Consider the following 24,349-nt stretch of genomic DNA (forward strand, 5'->3'; position numbering starts at 1 on the left):
AAAACACCATAGAGAATAAAAATATGTAATAATTAAACTATTGTACATATGTAGGTATAATATTATACATTGTCGTATTATCAAAAGAAGAATATATCTAGGAAAGTAAAATTCTCAGGAAATTGAGCTGAGCTAGAAAGTTCTTATCTATTTGTATAATGAATAATTAAATAATTTAAATTTAGATATCAATTTAATATCTAATTTAGAAAAAAGCAAACTTAATTAAATTTATATTAATAAATTTACATCGTTAGAAAATTTCTGAATGAATTGTAAATAATAACGTTGCAGGTAATTTAATTTTTGTATAACCAAAAGAAATGTTGTTTTACTATTTATTTTTATTGTTTTCCAAATTTTTCGGATTTGTGACAAAATATTCTTTGCAGCTATTTTTTATTATTAAAAATGATGTAAACAGATTTTGTGAATTAAAACAGTGTCTTAAAAAGTATAATTTTATTGAATAATTATCTCAATTCTGTCCTAGTAAATACAGTGCATAGTTACAATATGTTTACATTTTACAGTCAGGTACAAAATAATGTGGAATCAATTTTCACAGATATCTCAAAATTAACAATTTTCGAGATGTTATTTTTCCGTTAAACCAACGATATGATCACTGAAAATAATATTAGTAATAATGTTAAAACATACTATTAAAATAATACGATAATAGTAATGATAATAACTGTTTAGGTCAATAGGTTAAAGGGGATCTATCTTTTCCGAGCTGCAGTGAGATTGGTCTTGGAATATATCGAATGGTTAACCGAGAAGTCTGTAGTTGAAGAAGTCAGTGACGATATTACAATTAATATTCGGAAGGCACAAGAAAAAAAACACGAAAAGAAAGCTCTTACTCTAGAGGTTCAACATTTCTTTTCATTTATATGTATATATGTAACTAGACTGCGGATGTTTATGCATATAAAATAGTAAGCTTCAAGTACCAAATTATTGATTCCTAAACTATATAACAAGGAAAAGAGATTGTTTTACCATTTATTTTTCTTTTTCTTAGAATTTCGAGGGTTTCTGAAAACATATTGTTTATGCGTATTTTTACTATTAAAATGGGAGGTAAAGTAATTTTTGTGAATTAAGTTATAACACAGATATGCAAAATATTTTAGCAATATATTCCATGTAAATAATATACCGAATATTATATACGTAATAATATCTAGTAATAAATATTTAATAATGTTTTTACCGTTATTTTAGTCTATGTAGTTTGTGTTATAAAAATACGAGCACTTTGTTCAAATGTACAGTTGTAAACTGATAACATTTGTATGTAATATATAACGCTTGTCCACTTTTTCGACTACTCGTTTTACAAAGGATTTAAGAAAATTTTAAATACACTTATCTCTTATTCATTCTCTAACAATCTATAAATAGTGCAGGAAACAAATCTCTGTTTAACTTCTGCTTTCTCAGTTCTATTCTTTGGAAATATGAATTTGTATAAACATCCGTAGTTTATTTATAATATGAAATACAATAAAACTACAAATTGTTGTTAATCATAATTCATCGAAATAATTTAGATAAAAGTTACACTTTATATTTAAGGATCGTTCTTATTTATTAACGAGGCCAGAAGACCGATCATCGGACGACAGAAAATATATATATGAATTATTTAAAAAGTTTCGCGTGTTCAAAAAATATCCTGAACATTTGAGAGAAATTTTAGCGGGGGTATGCTTTTATCAATATTTACGACCTGATCGCGTAATTGTGCGACAAGGTCACGAAGCTGAAAATCTTTACTTCATTATAAGCGGAGAAGTCGGTGTATCGAAAATAGTTGTTGATCGCTGGACTGGTACGTAAAATAAATTTTCCTTTATATAAGTCTTCAAATTCTCCGTAAATATAAATTACAGACAAAAACAAAACTTTTCGAATTATGTAAAGCAAAAGAAATCTATATCGTATTTATAGTCGCCCTGCAATATGTTACAAATTTACTTTGTTTTGTAAAGTTACAAATAACTACATAAACTAACAAACGAAGTTTTAAATACAATATCTCTATTCTTTATTGCCGCCTTATTTTGACTTGCACAAGGATTTCTTAAATTTTCTGAGCAGAAGTAGTTGTGTTATAAAAGCGTAAGGAAACGTTATAAATTTTATTTGTGCTTAGGTGAATCGGAAGAGGTTAATATGGGCATCCAGAGTTCTGGCGATATATTCGGTGAAGTCGCATTGTTGCATGAAATACCAAGATCAGCAGCAGTATTTACAAAAAGTATGTATGTACAGTAGAACTACATATTTATTGCCTGTATTTTATTATAAATTTATCTACCATATAATATTGAAAATAATCTTGTATCGTTAAGTTTTAATATCAAGTCAAGTTAATATTATTATTAGATTGTGAATTATTATGAATTCGTGCAACATTTAAGGATGCAAGGATGTATAGAATGCATATGTAGCAACACTCGACAATAAACTTCCCAACGGTTTCTGTCCCGTGGCTCGCTACACAAAGACCCTATTCTTCGGATAAAATGATTGCCAGATGTCCATAATACATCCTCACAGTATATTTTCAGCTAGCCTAAGGACCCGCTATAAATCTTAGGATTTATTTAGCTAAGCTTTTGTTATTAAATAGGTGTTGAGGTTCGATATTTAATTGATTCACACAGATTTAGTTTTGTATACTCTGTATTTCGTCATCATGTACAGCCATTACAACACGCCAGATACTTTCTGATAATTGACAAAAGAGCGTCGTTAATAATCGTACCAACTCTGCATGTAGGAACTAGTGATCATACCAACCTAACATTTATCTCAACACTCCCCTTTGATAGTTTTTACAAGCCCTATAGCTGTGGTAAAATATAGAGTCTTAATCCTGTTTAAACCTTTGGTAAGAATATCTGCAACATTCTCAGAATTTGGTACATAAACATAATCTAAAATACCCTCTAACACGCAATTCTTAACATAGAAGTAACGGATTTGAACATGTTTAGAACTCTCAGCGATTACCTTGTCACGTAAACTTGAGGGTTGGGTGATAAAATAAAAATAGTTGAGTCGTAACACAACTATTAATTTTGTTTTAATTGAACTTTATTACAAATTCAGCAATCAAACTGGAATACGCACTGAATTAATGTAAATCACAATTCACTCCAACCACGTTATGTAAAACTTAGTTACAATGATACGTTAAGTACGCGATTGTTATAAGGGTAGAGACCGGTAAAGGTATGTTGACTATTCTAAGGATACAGAATAAGTGAGTTTTACTGACGATACTGTGTCTGAGGAAAGTTAGGGGTGGGTGTGTCTAAGGACACGGGACTATCCGATTTGTTGATGAAAATTTTGGTTAAGAAAGTGAGGGCAGTAGACACCGTTTCCGATTGGATAATAAGACGGACCAGGAAGGGTTTTAGCCGCCCTCGTGAGAAAGTTGCTAACGGAACATACCAGACGCGAGGAAAAATAAACTTTCCGTATTAACCCGTAATAAACAATAAACGTAAAAGGAAACCTAAGACAAGAGGTATTAGCTTGGTCTGAAGGACCTTAACTATGAAAATTCCAAGACCCCCGGTACTTAGGACTATTGAGGGTACGCGCCAAGGATGTGCACACATCTGGGTGCCATCTTGCTCGCGGTGTGTGGCCTGGTCTCTGATGTGAATTGACGTTACAACCTCATCCTTGGACCATGAAATAGTTCCAATATTGTCATAGAAAATTTTGCATAGGCGGGGACAATATGACAATTGACCTAACTCCCTTAACAGACTCTCCACACAGTCCCCTTGTTGTCTCCTGCATTGCTACAAATTCTGCTTTACAAGTCGATTGTCAGTTCGCTGTTGAGTGCCAAGGCGTGCAGACGTGTGTCTAGTGCTCTGTGAAGTTCGTAAAACAACACGTGACGCCCATCCGTCGAAAGTGAACACAGCCAAGTGTTTCCTATCTTTTTAGAGAAAAATTCCTACGCTCCTAACCTCTACCCGAATCATAGCCTCATAGCCTCTCGACTAGTTATTCAACTTGAATTAACTAGCTCGATGATGGCCCAGGTATTACGACCAGGCTCTCCTGAGCAAATCCACAATTGCTCAGGAGAATCAGCTTGTAAAATAGAATCAGCTAAAATAAACACAAACGCCAACCAGAACGAACAGTTACCAAACCAAGTAACCACATACAACAGATACGTAATATTGGAATCCTTAAACGACCCCATGGAAGTTGCAGACCCACCAACAATTTGTTGATTTGATATTTGAATGATATTTGTTGATGATGTCATCGACATACAAACAATGATTAAGTCCATACAGAAATATATCTGTAAAGAGGACTAACTTAAAGATAATCAACAACAAAGTCAAAATCCTGCCGAAAAACCCAGACGCATATAGAAGGCTCACAAAACTACTAAAGACCATGAATGCCAACTTCCACACATATCAAACTCAAACAAGAAAGACCTTTCCGAGTGGTTCTACGCAACATCCACCACTCAGCAAACTTAGATGAATATAACTTCTACTATACCCAACATATCAGTGGAAAAGCCCACGGCGGCACCGGAATCATTATCAAATCCAGCATTAAGCACTACGAACTTCCATCATTCCAGAAAGACTACCTCCAAGAAACAAACGTAGCAATAGAAGATTGCCATGGTACAATCACCACTTCAGCAGTATACTGCCTTTCCAGACACTCCATCGCCAAAGAAGATAACAACCTTTGATAACTTCCTTGATGCTCTGGGCAATAGATTCATAGTTGGAGGAGCCTGTAACGCCAAACATACCCAATGGGACAGTAGACTTATCACAGTAAGAGGCAAAAATCTCTTGAATAGCATAAACACCAACAGACTCAACTACCTCACCACATATGAACCCATATACTGGTCCACTGACACTAACAAAATACCTGATTTACTTGACTTCTTTATAACTAAAAATATTTCGCCAAAATATGTCCAAATCAACTCCTCGGCGGAACTCTCTTCAAATCATTCCCCCGTTATTGCAACAATTAGTTCAACAATTATCGAAAATCCACCTAATGGCTTTATTCATAACCAACTCAACAACTGACAGCTCTTTAGAGATGTCTTTAATCATTCAACATCAGCCTTAATTTCCCAAAAAACAAATGAAGATATTGAAACAGCCACGGAATACTTAAACACCAGCATAATGAACGCTATCCGCTCTCCCACACCTACTAAGAGTTATATCAATAAACATGAATACTCCCATCACATATTAGAATAAATCGCAGAAAAACGTAGACTTAGAATAGTATGGCAGAGTCATAGAACACCTGACGACAAACGCAAGCTAAATAACGCAACTAGGAATTTAATCAAAATCATTACAAACTATAAAAATGAATGACTCAGCTTACCTACTGCACATGCGACATCAGAACGGCTTACAGTAGCGGCATACATTCTGTTCATACAACTCATTGTCAAAAGGTTCATCACACTCAACATCAAAACCAGCTTCACACTCCTTACCTAGTGGTGTTGACACTCCAGTCTCATTAGTAATATCAAACAAATCCAGCATTTAGCTTATTTGCACAGATTGGTCAAACACAACAGTAGTGCTGTTTGGCTTACTCAAATAGATGGACGAGAATTGAGTATCAGTACCCAGCATCCTAACATTTAGTTTTTCCTTAATACTAGCCTTGAGCATACCGATCGCAGTCTTTGTTCCAAACTCAAGAATGTCATCCATATACACCGCGACAATTACATCTTTGCATACATTCACATACACACATGGATCACTCAGACATGGTTTCAGATTCATACCCTTCAGAATACTATTAATATGTTTGAACCACATTCTTCCAGCTTGCTTCAGTCCATACAGGCTCTTCTTAAACTTACATACATATTGAGTCCTGTCCTTTCCTGGTATTTAAAAAAATTCAGCTTGCTCCATGTATATGTTCTCATCCAAAGGACTGTTGAGGTATGCACACTCTACATCAATGTGTTCATAGCTTCACTCATCCTCAGTACACAGAGCAAGTAAAATTTTCAGAGTCCTACGTTTCAATTGGGCTGAATGTCTTCGAGTAGTCTATCCCAGGTCTTTGCCAAATCCTCTGAGCTACAAGTCTAGCCTTATATCTATCAGAATCCCTTTTGCCGGCAAGGGCCCACTTACAGTCAATGATATTTTTATTCAATGGTCTTTGCACTATATCCCACACATCTTTATTCACGAGATTGTCCAACTCCTTCAACATTGCCTCTGTCCACTTTTGAGCATCGGGTCCCCTCAGGGCTTCGTACATATTAATTGACACATACAAACTTTGAGTTTTACAAACCGTTGCAACATGAGCGCAACTGTTACAACTCTTTGGCTTATGTAGTCTTGCTGACCTTCTAGGCACAATCGGTACACTTACAGCCTCTTCCTGAACCTTCTGATTATTTTCATTAATTAAATTATCCATGAAAAAATCAACTTGTCCCTCATTATTTTCACCATTACTTTGGACCTCAATATCAATTGGCTCAATTCCCTTTTCATCTTTTGATCATTTGTGTCTCTGCTCTTCGGCTTCGCGCCATCTTTGTTTTAGTATGGCCTGGGTTTCCATTGTCTTCTAGTCCCTAACGCGCTACCTTGCTCGGACGACTCCGCAACCGCATCAATTCTTCTTTCTTCGCGTAGAAGGTCGACCTTCACCGCTCTCGAGGTCAGATCCTTATCAATCTTTGTTATTCTGACATACGTTGAATAATCTTTTTTTTTATATTTACGTGGAGGAAATCCGCACGGACGTCAGGCCGCTTCTGGGGAAAGCGGCGTGGTAGTGTCGGACTCCAACCAACTAAAATCTCCACGATGACCATCACTGCTGCGATCGAGAGAGGCCCGGGAACCGGTGTGAGCGTCGCAACGCCCCCCTCCCCCCCGCGCCTAATACCACCGCTGATGGAACGGTGTGTGGCCACTGTCACACCGCGCCTCATCGCCGGAGCTGCCGTGTCAGGCAGCCCGGTTCCCCTACCGGACTGTTTGGCGGCCCCGAGGCTCTGAGCCGCCAGCGCCTAAGCCCCAACCCCACCGGGGGGTGCGCTTCGCCAACGCCACACGGAGTTCCCAGGCGACACCCATCCAAGTACTATCCGTGCCCGGCGCTGCTTAACTTTCGTGATCTGGCGGGAACGGGTGCTTTTTTTTTTTTAAGCTGTTTATTTAAAACCCAATATACAATTTTGAATACATTATAGTGTTCACAATAAATGGTGAATTTATATAATGGTATCTTAGGCAGAGGTACCGATACGCAACGGTACTACGTAGCCATGCTGTAATATGTTGTTGACGCTTTACATTTTTCGTGTTGGATATATCTTTTGGTTTAAGCCGCTGGAGGAGCGGAGCTTCTATGTGATTTTGTTCTTACTTGTTGTTTTTGTCCTGGAAACTGGGTCGCAAAACAGGACGCCTCGGTAGTATATTTTTGGGTGCTGTGGTGTTTGGGAGCGGGGTGGGGTAAGGGGAGGGGGAGGGGGAGGGGGATATTGAATAAATAAGTTTCTTTTAAAAGAAGGCGAATTGCAGTGATTACAATGTTTGCACCTGTGTTGTACGGGGGCAGAATTGAGTTTTATCGGTTTAGTGGATTTTCTCTCTTATTTTATTATGGATTCGGTATCCACTAATATTTTTTTGAATTTTTTCTATGTTTGTCTTTGGTGTCTTTCAGAGGGAGGGCCATGTTGTATCTCCATCTGGTGTCTGCGGACTGGCCATCTAGGTTTTCTTCGTAAAGTATAGTTTGGGTCCCTATTTTTCTTTTTATATGGTAAATTATCGGGATGTTATTTTGGTCTTGTAGGTAGTTTTTTCCGTCAAGGTATGGGAAAGCTTCTGGCGGGATGTAGCCTGTTGTCAGAGTGCTTTTGTAGTATGTATCATTTGGAAATAAGCAACTGAAGATTAAACTATTTTCTTTTATCTTTCCCGCTTGCGCGAAGTGGTTTCGTATTAGCTTTAGGATGTGACAGTCTATGCGGTGGACGTGGGCTAGGTCGTATATTATTTTGTTTTTTATATATTTTTTGAATCCGCTGTGTTCGGATCTGTAGGTACTCAAGCAGGCTCTGATGCATTTTCTTTCGAATATGCGAATTTTTTCCATTTGGGAGGCTGATATGTTGTACCAGATTGGGCAGCCGTAGGTTATGATCGGTCTGATTAGTGCTTGATAGCATAGAATTTTTACTTTCCTGTCGAGATGTTTGGAGTGGAATAGATTTTTCATTTTCCAAAATGCTTTATTGGCCTTGGTAAGTTGAATTTCGGTGTGCTGCTTGTAATTTAATTTGTAGTCTATGTTTACCCCTAAGTATTTTACGCAGTTTTTGTGTGGTATGAGGGCCCCTTTGTCTGTTTTTTCTCTTATCTGAAATTTTTTGCAGTGTTCTCTTTCTATTGGGCCGATTTCACTTGACTTGGGTCTAAACAGTATGGTTTCGCATTTGCTTATGTTGATCTTTAGTTTCCATGCGTGGTAATAGTCGTTTATTTTCTCAAAAAGTTCTTGAAGTTCCGTTTTTATAGTTTTGGTTTTGCGGCCTGTTACGTATATGATTAGGTCGTCTGCGAAGGCTATGGAGCGTTTATGGGTGGATGTATTGAGATCAAAGAGGTTTAGTAAGTCACTGTTGTAGATACTGAAGAGTAACGGGGAATTTACTGTACCTTGTTGTAGACCGTTTTTTATGGAGAATTCTTTGCTTGATGAGTGTGAACCTTCAGTCATTACGAATGTTCTGTTTGTGATCATGTCCCAGACCATTTTAGTCAGGTGTTTAGGGAACTTTTTTTTGTTCAGTTTGTATATGAGACCTGGGATCCAGACTGTGTCGAAAGCTTTTTCGAGGTCTATTAGACAGGCGGCTACTCGTTGTTTTGCGTTTAGGGCCCAGCAGATGTCCGACGTGAGTTTGTTTATTGCGTGGATTGTGGAGTGTTTGTGTCGGAAGCCGAATTGGTTCTCTGGGATTATGTTGTTTTTTGTGCAGAAGGAGGTTAGGGGGTTGTTTATGGTTATTTCAAATACTTTGCTTATGTTGGGGAGGAGACTTATGGGTCGTAGGTTTGCGGGCGATGAGCCGTCTTTGTTTTTTTTTGTTATGGCTATCAGTTTGGCTTTTTTCCATTTTCTGGGGAAGTATGTGTTGTTTAGAGCATTGTTGAAGAGTACCGTGTAGTACCATTTTATTTTGTTCGGTAGGCGCTTGAGTAGGGTGTTTGGGATGCCGTCGAAGCCGGAGGATTTTTTGTTGTTTAGTTTGGAGAGGATTGTGTTTAGTTGATTGTAGTTTGTGAAGTAGTTTATTTCTGGATCTGGTTGTTTGGAATTGTCTGCGGTGTTTTCGTTTGAGAATGTGCAGACTGTTTTGTTTAGCATTTTGTCTTGTTCCATTTCATTTTTGAGTTTGTTTGTTTCGGCGATGATAATTCTGTTTAGTTGTTCTCGGCCCATGTGTTCGTTTTGCATATGTATTTTGGAAAAGTGGGTGCCGATGATGTCTAGTTTTTCTATTGTTTTGGGTATTATGAAGTTGCCCTCGGTGTCTTTGATGGTGTTGTGTATCGTTATACCTGCTTCTTGGATGAGGGGGGCATTTTCTGGGGGCAATTTGAGAGGTGGGGTGGGGCCCCGTTCTTTTGGTCTAAAGATTTGATTTATTTGTGGGAACATGTTGGCTGAGTCGTTCTTGGAGATGTTTTTTATTTTGTTTGTCCAGTAATGGTTTATAGAAGTTGCGAATTCTTGTTTCAGTTGCGTTTTTATTCTGTGTAGTAGGAACTTTAGGAATTCTAATTCTTCTCTTTTGTCGTAGGAATAGTTGAGTTTTATATTGTTTATTTTGGACAGTATGTAGCTTTTATCTCGCTGTAGATCTTTTATTTTATTGTTTATATAGGGCTCGCATGAATTTTTTTGTTTTATGATTGGCACGGATTTTTGGAGAGCGATTTGTGTGTGTTTTTCTATTTCGTCTAAGAATGAGTCGATTTGTCTGTTTGTTAGGTTGACGTTGTTGTAGATCTTTAGGTCGCAGTTTTGTTCGAGTGTGTTTTGGAACTTTTTCCAGTCCGTCTTTTTGTAGTTGTACCTGGGTGTCTCGGTCTGGGTTTCGAGTGTTAGGAAGTCAGATGTGTTTTTGTTAATTTGAAATACTAGGGCGTTATGGTCACTGTCAGAGGCTAAGGTTTTTACGGTATTATTTGGACGTAGGTTTTGGAATTTTAGTCGCGCATCTGCTAGGCATATGTCCAGGTATGAGCCTCCTTTTGGGTAAAAGGGTAGCTCGGAGCTGTATAGGTTTGTTTTGTAGTGGATGCTTTTATTGTCTAGCCAGTTTCTAATGAAGTTGCCTCTCGTGTTGTTTATTTCGTTTTTCCAGCTTGTATGTTTCGCGTTAAGGTCTCCTGCTATTATATAGTAGTTTTCCGGTTTATTGAGCTGCAAGAGTTCGAAGAGGTTATTGAATTCGCAGTTAAATTCTTTCTGGTTTCCGTGGGTTGCGTAGGCTGCAGTGATGAATAAATTTTCCTTATTGCTTATTTTTATTTTTATGATCGTTGTTTCTAAGGTTCTGAAACTTGTTATTTTGTCAATTAGGATCGTTTTGTGTTTTATGGGGTTTTTTATGAGGATCGCTGTTCCTCCTCCTTGGCTGGCGTTCGGTCTGTCGTGTCTTATCATGGTGTAGTTTTTGAAGTGTACCTTGTGTCTTTTGTTTAGTTTTGTTTCTGAGATGAGTACCATATCGGGGGCTTCTTTATTTAGTAGGGTTAGCATACTGTATCTTTTTTGGTTTGAGATTAAAGAGTTAGCATTTATTGCGATTATTTTCAGATGTTTTAGGTTAAGTTTATGTGTTTTTTGCTGTGATTGTTGGTTTGGCGTGTTTTGGTTATTCGTCGTCTGTGCTATTGAAGGTGCTGAAGATGGCGTCGAACCTTTCTTCGTGCGTTGATAGGGTGTTTTTTATTTCGTTTAATTGCATTTGTTGTTCTTTTAACGCTTGGAGGATACCTTTTTTAAAGTCTTCGATAACGTTTATGATGTTTAGATGGGGGGAGTTATCGGTTGTGATTGGGCTTTGGCTTGAACGCGGATCTAAGTTTGCTGATTGTGGGAAGATTTTGGTTATTTGATTTGGTGTTGTTTGCTGCTTCGCTACGTCGGAGAACTTTAGTTCTGGGATGTATTTGCGGCTTATTCGGGCAATCCGTTGTGTCTTTGCTTCTTTGTCTTTTTTGATTTTGTCGGCTAGCTTTTTACGAAGCTCTACGAGTTTGGGGCAACCTTTGTATGACGCGGGGTGTCCGTAGTTTTTGCAGTTGACGCAGAATATTTTGTCTTTGGTTACTGCGTTTTCCCTTTTTATTTTACAGTCGCCTGGGCCATGGGGCTCACTGCATTTAACACAGCGGTAGTTTAGGTTGCAGTTTTGCGCTGTGTGGCCTAGTCGCTGGCATTTGTGGCATTGAGTTATGTCATCCTGTTTTTTTATTATTTGTTCCCATTTTATCTTGTAGTAGTTAAAATGGTTTATTTTTAGTAGCTTGCTTATATTGCTGTCGGGGGATAGCTGTATTATGTAGATTGGGAGCAATATATTGTTCTCCCTTGATTTTTTTGTCGTAAATCGTGAGACTTTTGTAAACTGGACGTCGTCTATTTGTAGAGCTTGTAGGTCTGTGAGTATTTCTGTTTCCGTGTAGCTATTGTCTAAGCCTTTTAGCAAGTATGTATGGTGTTTCTCTATTTTGGGTGTGTATGTGTAAAAGGTTGTGTTCGCTGAGAGGAGTGTTTGCTTCGCTTTATGGAAGTCGGGTAGGTTTTGGAGGTAGAGTGCGTGTTTACCTGCGTGTATTCTTTTGATGTGAAATTGTTTAATGTCCGCTACTTTCTCTATGAGCGTTACGGTGTCCTTGGGGTCTTGTAGGATTATGTTGATGGATGGCGGCCTGTTGTCTCTTGTGGTGGGTGGGGTGCTCGTGCGTTCCTCCGCGGAGCGTCCGGTGGGGCGTCCGTCCGGTGCTCGGTCCCCCCTTGGCGGTGTTGGAGGCGCCGGGCCTCCTAGGTTGTACGGTGGGGTGCGTCGCCCTTGCTGCGCCGATTGTTCCGATGACGTGGTGAGACCGTGTCTTCCCGTTTTGCCTCGTAATGTTTCGTTTTTCTTTCTTATTTGTTCTAGCGTTGATTTCCAAGTGGGGTAGCTTGATGGTCCCGGTTGTGGATGGGGCTCTGGTTCAGCTTGTAATATGCTGAATCTATTTTTTGTTACTATCGCTGGAGGCGAAGTAGCTCTTGTGGGCTTCATGTTTTTGGTTTCGTTAGCCTTTTCTTCTTGGTTGGGGTGATGATCTACAACTGTGTTTCCTGGGACGGTTGCTAGACTTTTTGCCCTGGCAACCAGGTTAGGTTGTGGGTTGAGTTTCCGCGTCTTTTGCGCGGGGAGTCTTAGGATACTGTTGATTTCCCTGGCTGTTTTATGTATAATTATTTTTCTCTTGGAGGCTTTTTTCATTGGGTCTACGGTGGGTTCCGTTTCGTTGCTCTTGGCTTCATAATCGGTGGCTTTTATTTTTTTGTACAGTTTTATTTTGTCTTATCTTATTTTATTTTCTTTTTGTTCTTATTTGTATTTATGGAGATGATGTCGATGCCGTATTTTTCACTTTTTTGTCACTATTTTGTCACTTGGTCCTTCTACTTTAGTGGATGTTAGTCTACTCCGACGCGCGCTCCGAGGGGTCCGTCCCGCTCGGTGGTCAACAGTCGACTGCGGCGGGAACGGGTGCACTCAGCGCGGCTAGGGTGTTGGCTACGTTGAATAATCTGGATCTGTCACAAGTCCAGCCAAAATGAAAGATTCCACAATGTGATCTTCAAATTTAATACCGACTTTAGACAACTTGTCACACAGAACTTGGATTTTCCCACAGTACACAGAAATATCCATGCTGGGCGTCTTCTCGATAGTGCCCAGTTCCCGCAGGCACAAGGCAATGTACATCGATGTGGATCTCCCATGGATCTCTTCCAGTGCTTTCCAGCACTCCTTCGCCGTTTTCAGACCGCTAATGTCCGTGAGATACTCGGGGCGAACGTGCCGGAAAATGCACGCACCTTGCTATCCAGTTTGACGTACTCAGGTCTCATCCTTTCTACTGCAGTCAATCCTGAATCCACCGCATCCCAGCAACCCAGGAAAACCATAGAAGCTTCCGTCATCGTCTTCTAGTACTCATACAGTTATCCTTATTGAGAATTGGATTCATGTCCTTGTCCACATCGCTCATCTTGTCCTGATAGGCCATGGTGTGGCCTTTTCTCGGATATTCACAGAAACAAAACTCGACAAATAAATATCTTTAATAGCACAGTTCGCCGTCCTGGGTTCATAACCTGTTATTCAATACGTTTTGAGGTTCGATATTTAATTGATCCACACAGATTTAATTTTGTATATATGTATTCTGTATTTCACCGCCATGTACAGCCATTACAACACACCGGATACTCTCTGATAATTAACACGTGGCGGACGCGCAAACGAAAGAGCGTCGTTAGTAACCGTACCAACTCTAGGTACATGTAGGAACTAGTGATCACACCAATCTAACATTTACCTCAACAGGTTTTTTGAACGGACAAATAGCTTTTGTCTCACCAGTCCCTAAGTCTATCACCTACTACGGGAAGATACGAGAAATCTGCTTTTCTCACGATGCTTCCCGCTAGTAACTTTCTCTCAAGGGCGGTTAGCATCCTTCCTCAACCACCAACATAGAAATTAACCAATTAACAGCAACGTCCATTTCCCTTACTTTCTGAACGAAGGCTTTCCTCGACGAATCTTATGATCTCGTATCCTTAGACACACCCCATCATAGTTTTCCTCTGCAGTATCATCGTGACGGAAAATCAGTCGTTGGACGTCAGTCCGAGTTGCTAGTTGGTAGTTAGCAGAAATAATTGATCCGAGTTTCTCGACATCTTAAGCAATCATCATTCGAACTTGTAATTCCACGAACCGCTAATAGTAATCGCGAGTTCTACGTAAAGTGTACATATACGGTATATGTTAATAAATATATATTGCTAACAATACTCAAGTGTTCCTTCTGCACCTATCACGACTTATCCACCTCACATATAATGTACAAAAATATATAAAATATCCAAAGTTATAATTTTTAATAGGTAAAATGGATCTCTCTTCAAGTTCTGCTTCTTTAGTTGAATCTGTGAAAATATAAAGCATAAACAAAATAAAACAGATCCACATTATATATCTCAGTAATTTTGTTACAAAGCAATATCTCGTTGCTTTTGATGATACGAAGAAATGTTTAAGGAATGAATTGCTTGCTTCCAAGAGACAAATATTATAACACCAAATATTTCTTTTATGATTATATTTTTCGAGATTTAGATGTTTCCGTAACTTTTCAAAATTGAATCTTATACCTTTTGATATATTATTCGATACGTTTTTTCATTTTCTATACAAAAGTGTTAAAGTATTTGTATCCTAAAATACTTAATTTAAGATTAGTATTATATAATATATATTATATATAGAAAAGATATATAGATTGTTATATAGGGTATAAAAAACGTATCTATAAGTGTTAGGTGAACTGGGAAGCGAACGGGACTTTTAAAAACGTCAAAGACCTAAATTCTCTGGCGGTGTGCCCAACACAGTGAAAATAGGAGAAATCGCGAGTCTAACAATTTTGCTGGATTCGGATTGATGAACATGTAACAACCATTTTGTGCGACGGAAGAGGATAACCTTCAATAATCGAGACAAAAATATGCCGTACGGGTCAACGAGGAAGTCTTGTACAACTGCAGATAGTTAGGTAGCGGACAATGAACTTTGATTTTGATGGATGAGACTAAAGTTGCTAATTCGTCGATAACTATTTGCTCAAGAATGAGGTAGTCACTATGCCTTTATGCGCTCCTCTCCTCTACTGTCTGTTTCCGTAGCCACAGCGTTTTCTAACTGCGTCACGTTGACACCCAAAAATAGCAATTTCTCCTCCTTTCGTAGCAGGCTATCCTGCCTGCACGAACAATAGCGCGTATGTGGCGTAGTATTTCAGTCTATTCCCCTTAAAGTTAGATAAAGTTAGAGTTTGTACGAAGATTAAGGAGCTAAATTTGATAAACCTCTAACTTTAAGCGATATATACTGGGTGTACTGCTGTAATCAGTGAAAATTTATCGCCAGTTTTTAACAACTGATATACGGAAATATATAAGGTTTCATTAAAAAGTAAGTTACGAAAATATTTAAATCTCGAAAAATGTAACCATGAAGAAAGAATGTTTCGCATTATAATAAGCTGTCCTCTTGAGTCAAACAAATCGTTCTTTAAGCGTTTTCTCGTGTTACTAAAAGTAACGCAGATATATTGCTTTATAGCAGAGTAACTGAGATTGTAAAAATATGCAAAATATACAAAAATATTATATGTAAGAAACATAATCTTGTTTTGCTTATAGCCGCAGTAGATTTGATCCGCATTCCTCGCTTGGAATTCGATGACGTTTTGCGGTCTTTTTTAAAAAAAGAGTGGGACATATTGCAGGATGCGTTAATACATTTCAATTATTTTAAATGTTGGGACGAAGAAACAATACGAGAATGTTGTATTCTCAGTAAATTAAAGGATTTTCAACCTGATGAGGTATAAAATTACATTGCATAAAATAATATTCATAATATTACATAATCACAGAAAAACGAAAATTACGTATTCTTACATTTGTTATATTACATTAGTAACTAAATACTTCATAAGTGCTCGCGATGGGACGATGCTAATACAACAACGAAATTTTGTATTTTCAGTTCTTCCGTAATAAAGATTTCATTATCGTACTAGTGATATTTTTCTGATTAAAACGAGACCAAATACTATTGAATACTATACTAATACTATTGAAGCGGAATAAGTGTAAATGGAATGACAAAATAATTATTTAAGGTTTTGTTAGGTGATGGTAAAGGAATGGTGAATCATGTCCATTTCCTATTAGAAGGTGAATGTCGTCTGATAGAACACATGATTGTTCGTAAAACACATTCTGTTTATGGAACTGAATACGAATTATACGATCCTGAAAAGGATAATGCAAAGAAGGAACCCAGATTATTAAAGAGCTTAGAAATGGCTACAAAGATGAACGAATTGGAATACGAATATGAAACTACCAAAGTATGTTTTATATACTTATGATACCTAATAATAGTGATAAATGTAATTTGTAATAATATACGGGGAATAGGACTAAATTTTGTATTTTTTATTTTATTCTTATTTTATTTACTTGTATTTTAGTTCTACAGCCTACTATAAGAAGACTATTAAAGATTTAATTCCTGTCAAAACATTCTTTTCTTATAGTAGATAATTTATCAGTACTTCGCATTTGTAGATTAAAATCGGACTTCTGTATAATGTAATAATATATATACAATAATACCGAATGTATTTCATACTATAACTTTTCACCTAATTCTAAAGGCAAATGGCATAGACGATGCTATCGACGGAAGTCGAGATTTCATAGATTATGCACAGCTCTTACTATCATCGAAAGCAACTGATAGGAGAATGGATTTTGAACGTTCAAGCGTCATTACAACTACATTATTAGACGTCGTAAGTACGACACCGGCAAATATTATTACATCTTCATATTATTTAAGACAAAGAATGCAGGCAAGGAAGTTGAATGTAAGTACAGTCAGTTACAAAAATCTATATTCGTACGTTCTTTAAATATAACGTACTTTAACTACTTTCATCTTCTTTATTAAGAAAAAGAAAGGGAAAAGATATAAAATACTAGAAGTAAAATATATTAGCATTGGAAAAATTTATGGTTTTGCCATTTCTAACGTAATTTTATCTCAAAATTTTTATAAATTTTGTTTTAATTTTTTAATTTCTTTTTAGAAATTTAGTAATTTTATTGATATGTAAGTACCGCGACTGACTGTAAATAGAAAATTTGTAAGTTGGACATTGATTTTGACAACATATAAATCTACAGATCAATGAATGGCAAAAAATTACGGATGTAGCAGAAATGTTAATGAGAGAACCTTCATCAACCTCTCAGCAACGTTATCCGACTGACGTACGTACAATATTTATGCAAATTTGTACGTTTAACAGGGGTGCGTGTTTCGGCTTAGGTAATATTTTGCTAAATTTACTTGTCTAAGAATTTTCTTAACAAAAATTATTTCTATAATAAAATTGTTACCTATGAATTAGGAGAAAATATGGTTAATCGAAGAATAGTAGCTACTTCATCCGTAAGATGTTTTTTGGTTCCACGGTATTGGTTGAGAATTCATAATCGTGCAAATATTTGGGAACGCGTAAAGTTGTTCTTGGATTCCAAATTTCCTACTGAGGAGCAATTATTTGAAAAATTTGTAACGAATCGCAGGTATGTCATTTCTTGTTACTAAATGCAGATTTTTATTCGTTTAAGAAAAATTTATAGATGCTACTTCTTCTAACTTCTTCAAATTGCATTCTTAAAAATATAAATTTGCATAAAAATCTACTGTCTACTTATTATTATATACTTTGTTTATTCGTTTTTTTATCAGGATTATAAGATATCTTCTATGTTGTATTCCTTTATATTTATTTCCTACATCAAAAATTTTGGAAATAAGTATAGCTTTGTTAATTCTGAAGTTTTAAATACGTATCAGATGTTGTTTTACGCAGTGGAACTTTAATTGCACGTAGTACCGTCTAAATATCGTATATCTAATTAAAGTAATTTCCATATCACTCAATATATTTTTTCAACGACTATTTTGATGTTTGGTATTTTAATTGTTCTAATTTCTTCAGTCATACATTCCTTTAGAATAATTTATGCATTAAAATATTGCTAAAGTGAAATTGGGAATGTCTTTAATCTTACCCAAATGCTAAATTTATATTTCTATAAATCTTATGGCACCTTTTTCAAATCATTCGGGCTCGGGCAACCGAGGCGAACAGACGCGTGTAAACAATCGTGCGCTCCAGTGAAGTGATTCAGAGAAGTGTTACGAATAGTGCTAGTGAGGGGAAGTCAAACAATGCAGCAGCAGATACCAACAATCAAGATTGCAACCAAAAGAGAAAAGTATTATATAAACGGGTCGGTAGATTTACCAGGCTTAAAGCAACAGCAGCAAAATAACAACAATCAAAACGATATGGCTACAGAAAAAATGAAAGAGCAGTGGAGACAGGAGGAGTGCAGCCACGATAACGAAAGATGTTACCAGAACGAAAACTGGAAGCTAGCAAAGACTAGCCAAAAACGTAAAATAATTCCAGGCACAAGTGCCGCAGGAAATCTAGATACAGAAAAGCAGCGATGGCTGCAAGAATTATCATTAAGAACTCCTTCAGCTCACTAACGGAAGAAATAGACGATGACCCAACAAGCAAAACCACAACTCAATCAACACACATTACAAAACCACCGCCAATATTTGTTGAGGCCCAGATAATAGACCCGCTTATTGATCGACTAAACAATATAGTTGGGGAGGAAAATTACACAATAAAACAAACAAAATTAGAACAAATAAAAATTCAAACAAATACCCCAGAAAATTATAGGAAAGTGATAATTTATTCTTAATAGATAACTTATTAGAATAGATAAATTATTCTTAATAGAAGTTGAACCCAGAACCAATAACAAGGAAATCTATGAAATCAAAAAAATTCTAAACACAATAGTAACAATGAAACCATCACGCTACAAAAAAGATATACCACAACGCATGCGGTGCCAACAATACGGTCACACAAAAAATTATTGTAACAGAAGCCCGGCATGTGTTAAATGTGCAAAAAATCACTTAACAATACACTGCCCATATACAAGAAAAATGAAAGAAGTTAGATGTTATCATTGTAACGGGAACCACCCAGCCAGCTATAAAGGATGTGAAATCAGGAAACAATTACAACGTAAACTGTTTCCTCCACTTCGCAATAGATCAATCGATAACTACCAACCACAACAAAGTATAACGGATAATGAAACAACATTGAAAGCACAATATGAACCAAAAGCTATAAACAGAAACATAGATCCCCAAGGTAATCGAAGCTATGCGTAAGTAACCCAAAACATTAGACAAGCAACGCTTACAATCAATCAAAATCAAAGCAACAAAATCGAAGACGATACAGAAATCAAACAAATGCTCAAACAATCCATTAAAAGTACGGAGATACTAGGAAAAATGGTAAACACAAGTGAGCTAAACACAGTACTAAGGCAAAAAGTACAGCAAACAACAGTCATGTTACAACTACTCCCAAACTTGTTAATTGATGTGGGTTTGGGGTTGATAATTAATCATTTACACAGATTCGATTTATTCCATATATTTCTCCGCCTCGTACAACACGTCTTAACTCACAGATTACACTTGGTCAATTAACACGTGGTCGACTTCTAAGACAAAAGAGCGTCGTTAGAAGTCGTACCAACTTAGCTTGTAGTAACTAGTAATCATACCAACCTAACATTTCTCAACACTCTCCTTTGATCGTAGTTTCTACAAGCCCCATAGCTTTGGTAAAATACTGAGTCTTAACTCTATTTAAGCCTTTGGTAAGAATGTCAGCGACATTCTCGGGACTACGTATATATGTATAATCTAATATTCCCTTCAACACGCAGTTCTTAACATAAAAGTAACGCACTTGGACGTGCTTAGAACTTTCGGCAACTTTCATCCTTTGACCATGAAATGGCCCCGATATTATCACAGAAAATCTTGCAAGGGCGAGGGCAATATGACAATTGACCCAACTTCCTTAACAATAAGGAAATCCACACAGTTTCTCTTGCTGCTTCCTGCATCGCCACGAACTTCCCTTCACACGTCGATTAAGCTATGATTGGTTGTTTCCTAGACAACCAGGATATTGCACCACCAGCGAATATGAAAACATACCCGTTCCTGGATTTCCTATCTACCGTATAGCCTGCAAAATCCGAATCGCAAAACACCTTTAAAGGTTGTCCTGTCCTTTGGTATACTAGCTTTAAGTCTTTGGTTTTCAACAGGTACTTGAAGATCCGCCTCACTGCTTTCCAATCAGATACAGTTGGATTTGCATATCTTTGACTTAGTTTTCCTATTGCACACGTGACATTAGGGCGACAGTGGCGACATACATTATATGCCCCACAGCTTGTTCGTACAACTTATTATCGAAGGGCTCATCAGACTCAATGTCAAAACCGGCTTCACATTTCTTAGCTAGCGGTGTCGACACTCCAATCTCATGAGTAATGTCAAACAGATTCAACATTTAACCTATCTGTACGGATTGATCAAATACGACAGTGGTACTGTTTGGTTTACTCAGATGGATGGATAAAAATTGAGTGTCTGTACCTAGCATCCTAACGTCTAATTTATCCTTAATTCTAGTTTTGAACACTTCAATCCACTCCTTCGTCCTAAACACAAGAATGTCATCCACATCCACTGCAATCAGATCTTTGGACGCATTCACATATACACACGGATCACTCATACATGGGCTCAGACTTATACCTTTCAAGATACTATTTATGTACCTAAACCACATTCTCCCAGCTTGCTTCAGTCCATACAGGCTCTTTTTAAGTTTGCACACAAATTGAGTTCTGTCCTTTCCTGGAACTCTAAAAAATTCTGGTTGCTCCATGTATATATCCCCATCCAAAGGACTGTTGAGATATGCACATTCCACATCGATATGCTCGTAAACCCACTCATTCTCCGCACACAGAGCAAGCAGAATTCTTAGAGTTCTGCGTTTCACTATTGGACTGAAGGTTTCTGAGTAATCTACTCCAGGTCTCTGCCAGAATCCCCGAGCTACAAATCTAGCCTTATACCTATCAGGGTCTCTCTTTATCACAAGCACCCACTTACAGTCTATAACGTTTCTATTTAAGGGCCTTTGCACAATGTCCCACACATCTTTACTTTTTAGATTGTCTAACTCCTTCATTATTGCATCAGTCCACTTTTGAGCATCTAACCCCCGCAGGGCTTCATACACATTCACAGGTACACACATGCTTTGAGTTTTGCAGTATGAGCACAACTATCACATGTCTTTGGTTTATGTAATCTTGCCGACCTCCTGGGCACAATCGGTACACTCACAGCCCCCCCCCCCGGATTATTCTCACTCGTTAAATTATCCATGAAGTAGTCAGACTCCCCTTCATCGTTTCCGCCATCACTTTGTGTTTCGACGTCAGTCTGGCCAACTTCCCTTCCAAGTTCAAAGTCTTCTACATCCCATATCTATTCTGAGGACCTACTTCTTATATTGCTCGTCTCCATCTTAGCATTCTTGTAGGGAAACGTGTTCTCCTCGAACCTGACATGACAGGATATTATCACTTTCTTGGTCTTCGGCAGGTAAATCCTATAGCCTTTGACCTGTCATATCCTACAAATACCCCCTCATCTGCCCTGCTGTCGAATTTTCCTCCGCTTGGACTCCTCAGGTACCAGACTCTGCATCCAAACACTCTCAGTCTGTTAATCTCCCCTTGGATGTCACATCCCTTACCTTTCCATAATTCCAGTGGGATCTTGTCTCCGATAGCAGCGGATGGGCATAGCTTTCTTATGTGACGTACCGTGTTCACAGCTCCGCCCCCCCCCACAGATAGTCAGGGAGCCCTGATTGGATGAGTAAAAATCTAGACATTTCGACCAGGATTCTGTTTGCTTGTTCGGAAACCCCATTTTGCTCAGGCTTCCTAGGGACGGTCTTCCTGTGTAAGATGCCTTTCTCCTTTAGATAATTCTCAAAGTTTTCCCCTGTGTACTCGCCTCTGTTATCAGTTTGGAGGGCACTTATTTTGGACTGGTGTAAAGCCTCCACTTCCATCTGGTACTCTTTGAAACACTTAAGTACTTAGCTTTTCCTACTTATGATCCTAACGTACATAAAACGAGAGAAATCATCAATAAAAGTCACAAAATAATTACCTCCGCCCAGCGACTTGCACTGAGTTCTACCACTAATGTCGCTGTGAACAATCTCTAAAGGGCGCTAACACATCTGTCCTCGGAAATGGTACTTTGGTCATTTTTCCTTTCATGCAGACTCCGCATAGTTCCTCATGTTTCCTCGAGTCCTCCTTCACACTACTTACAGGGATTTTCCTCATCGCATTCCCATGCAGGTGACCTAATCTCTCATGCCATGATACGATACTTATGTATGCCTTCGCTTCAATGGCCTCAATGTCTTCGTCATCTTGTCATGTCCGGAGTCATGTGATTTGAGGCCCCCAAGTCAAGGTAGCTGATCCTGCCCCTTTCCATGTGGCTGATAGACGATAGAGCTAGCGCGGAGATAAGTCCCTTGGACCTCGGTTTGTCATCTGATTCTCTCTCCCTTTTGTCTCCTTGGTTTTGTTCCTCCTTATCTCCCTTTCCCTCTTGACAGTGATACGACATATGGTCTCGTCTTCCACATTTGTAGCACTTCTTGTCCTTTAGGTCTCTGTGCTTTGGCATCGCATCATCTTTGCTTTGTTAAGGCTTGGGCCTCCATTATTTCCAGGCCGCCATTGTGCTGTTCTTCTCGGATGAGTCCATGGCCGCTTTGATCCTTCTTTCTTCGAGTAGAAGGTCGGACTTCACGACCCTCGTGGTTAGATCGTTATCGATTCTTGTTGTTCTTAGATATGTTGCATAATTTGGATCCGCCACGAGGCCGGTCAAAAGGAAACATGTCATCACATGGTCCTCAATTTTTATTCCTTCGTTGGAAAGCTTGTCGCATAGCGTGGATTCTCCGGCAGTATGTGGAGATATCCATGTTGGGGGTCTTCTCCATAATTCCCAGTTCCCGTATGCATAAAACAATGTCCATCGACGTGGATGGACGTCTTCTAGCGCCTTCCAGCAATCTCCCGCTGTTTTCAAGGTCCTAATTTCCCCGAGATACTCAGAGCGAATTTGCCGGAAAATGTACGCGCGTGCCTTGTTGTCCATTCTCATGCATTCTGGGTTCAACCTTTCTGCTGCTGTAAATTCTGGCTCTATTGCATCCCAACAGCCCAGGAAAATTAACGAGGCTTCCGTCATTGTCTTCCAATATTCATAATTCCCCTTTCTCAGGATTGGCTTCATATCCCTGTCCACATCACCTATTCCCTCCTGGTCGACCATGGCGTGGTCTCTTCTCGGATAATCTCAGAAAACACAAAAACTTAAAAAATAATATTCCTTATTACCGCAGTTTACTGCCCTGGGCCCATAACCTGTTAATTGGTGTGGGTTTGGGGTTGATAATTAATCGATTCACACAGATTCGATTTACTCCATATATTTCTCCGCCTCGTACAACACCTCTTAACTCACAGAATACACTTGGTCACGTGGTCGACTTCTAAGACAAAAGAGCGTCGTTAGAAGTCGTATCAACTTAGCTTGTAGTAACTAGTAATCATACCAACCTAACATTTCTCAACAAACTTGCTAATTAAAAAATACAGATGGACATGTTGAAAATAGCAGCCTGGAACTCCAGTAGCTTGCAACGTCGAGCCCACGAAACTAAAACATTTTTGTGTAAAAATAATATTGATATATTACTTGTCTCAGAAACACATTTCACTCTAAAAAGTTACATGAAAATACCGTACTACATCATCTACGACACCAAACACCTCTCGGGTCAAGCACATGGAGGAACTGCAGTAATAATAAAAAATGACATCATGCATCACCTACAGAGTCAAACAAATCAAGAACACTTACAAGCAACCACTGTCATAATACAAACCAATGACAATTACTTCCAGACATCAGCAGTATATGTACCTCCGAGACACAAAATGACACTTAAAAAATGGGATGACTTCCAATCCTTAGGCGACAAATATATAGCAGCAGGAGACTTTAATGCAAAGCACACATTATGGGGTTCGAGAATTAACACGCTGAGAGGTAGAACATTAGAGAAATACATTAGAAGCAGTAAATTCAACGTACTATCTACAGAAAAACCAACGTACTGGCCGACAGACCTCGATAAAACACCCGACCTGTTGGATTTTGCAGTAACAAAAGGACTAAACGTAAGCAAATTAAAAATAACAATCAGCCTTGAGCTTAACTCCGACCATACACCAATTATATTAGAATATACAAGCAAAC

The 24,349-nt window shown here is 38.1% G+C and overlaps 1 pseudogene; it reads left to right on the forward strand.

Moving 5' to 3' along the window:
- The first annotated feature begins 687 nt into the window (after positions 1-687).
- Positions 688-24,349, forward strand: part of LOC117238333 — a 30,652-nt pseudogene continuing 6,990 nt past the window's right edge.

This window comes from Bombus vosnesenskii, unplaced genomic scaffold (genome assembly GCF_011952255.1).
Source record: "Bombus vosnesenskii isolate JDL3184/JDL3185 unplaced genomic scaffold, Bvos_JDL3184-5_v1.1 scf7180000013449, whole genome shotgun sequence".
Taxonomy (NCBI): Eukaryota; Metazoa; Arthropoda; class Insecta; order Hymenoptera; family Apidae; genus Bombus; species Bombus vosnesenskii.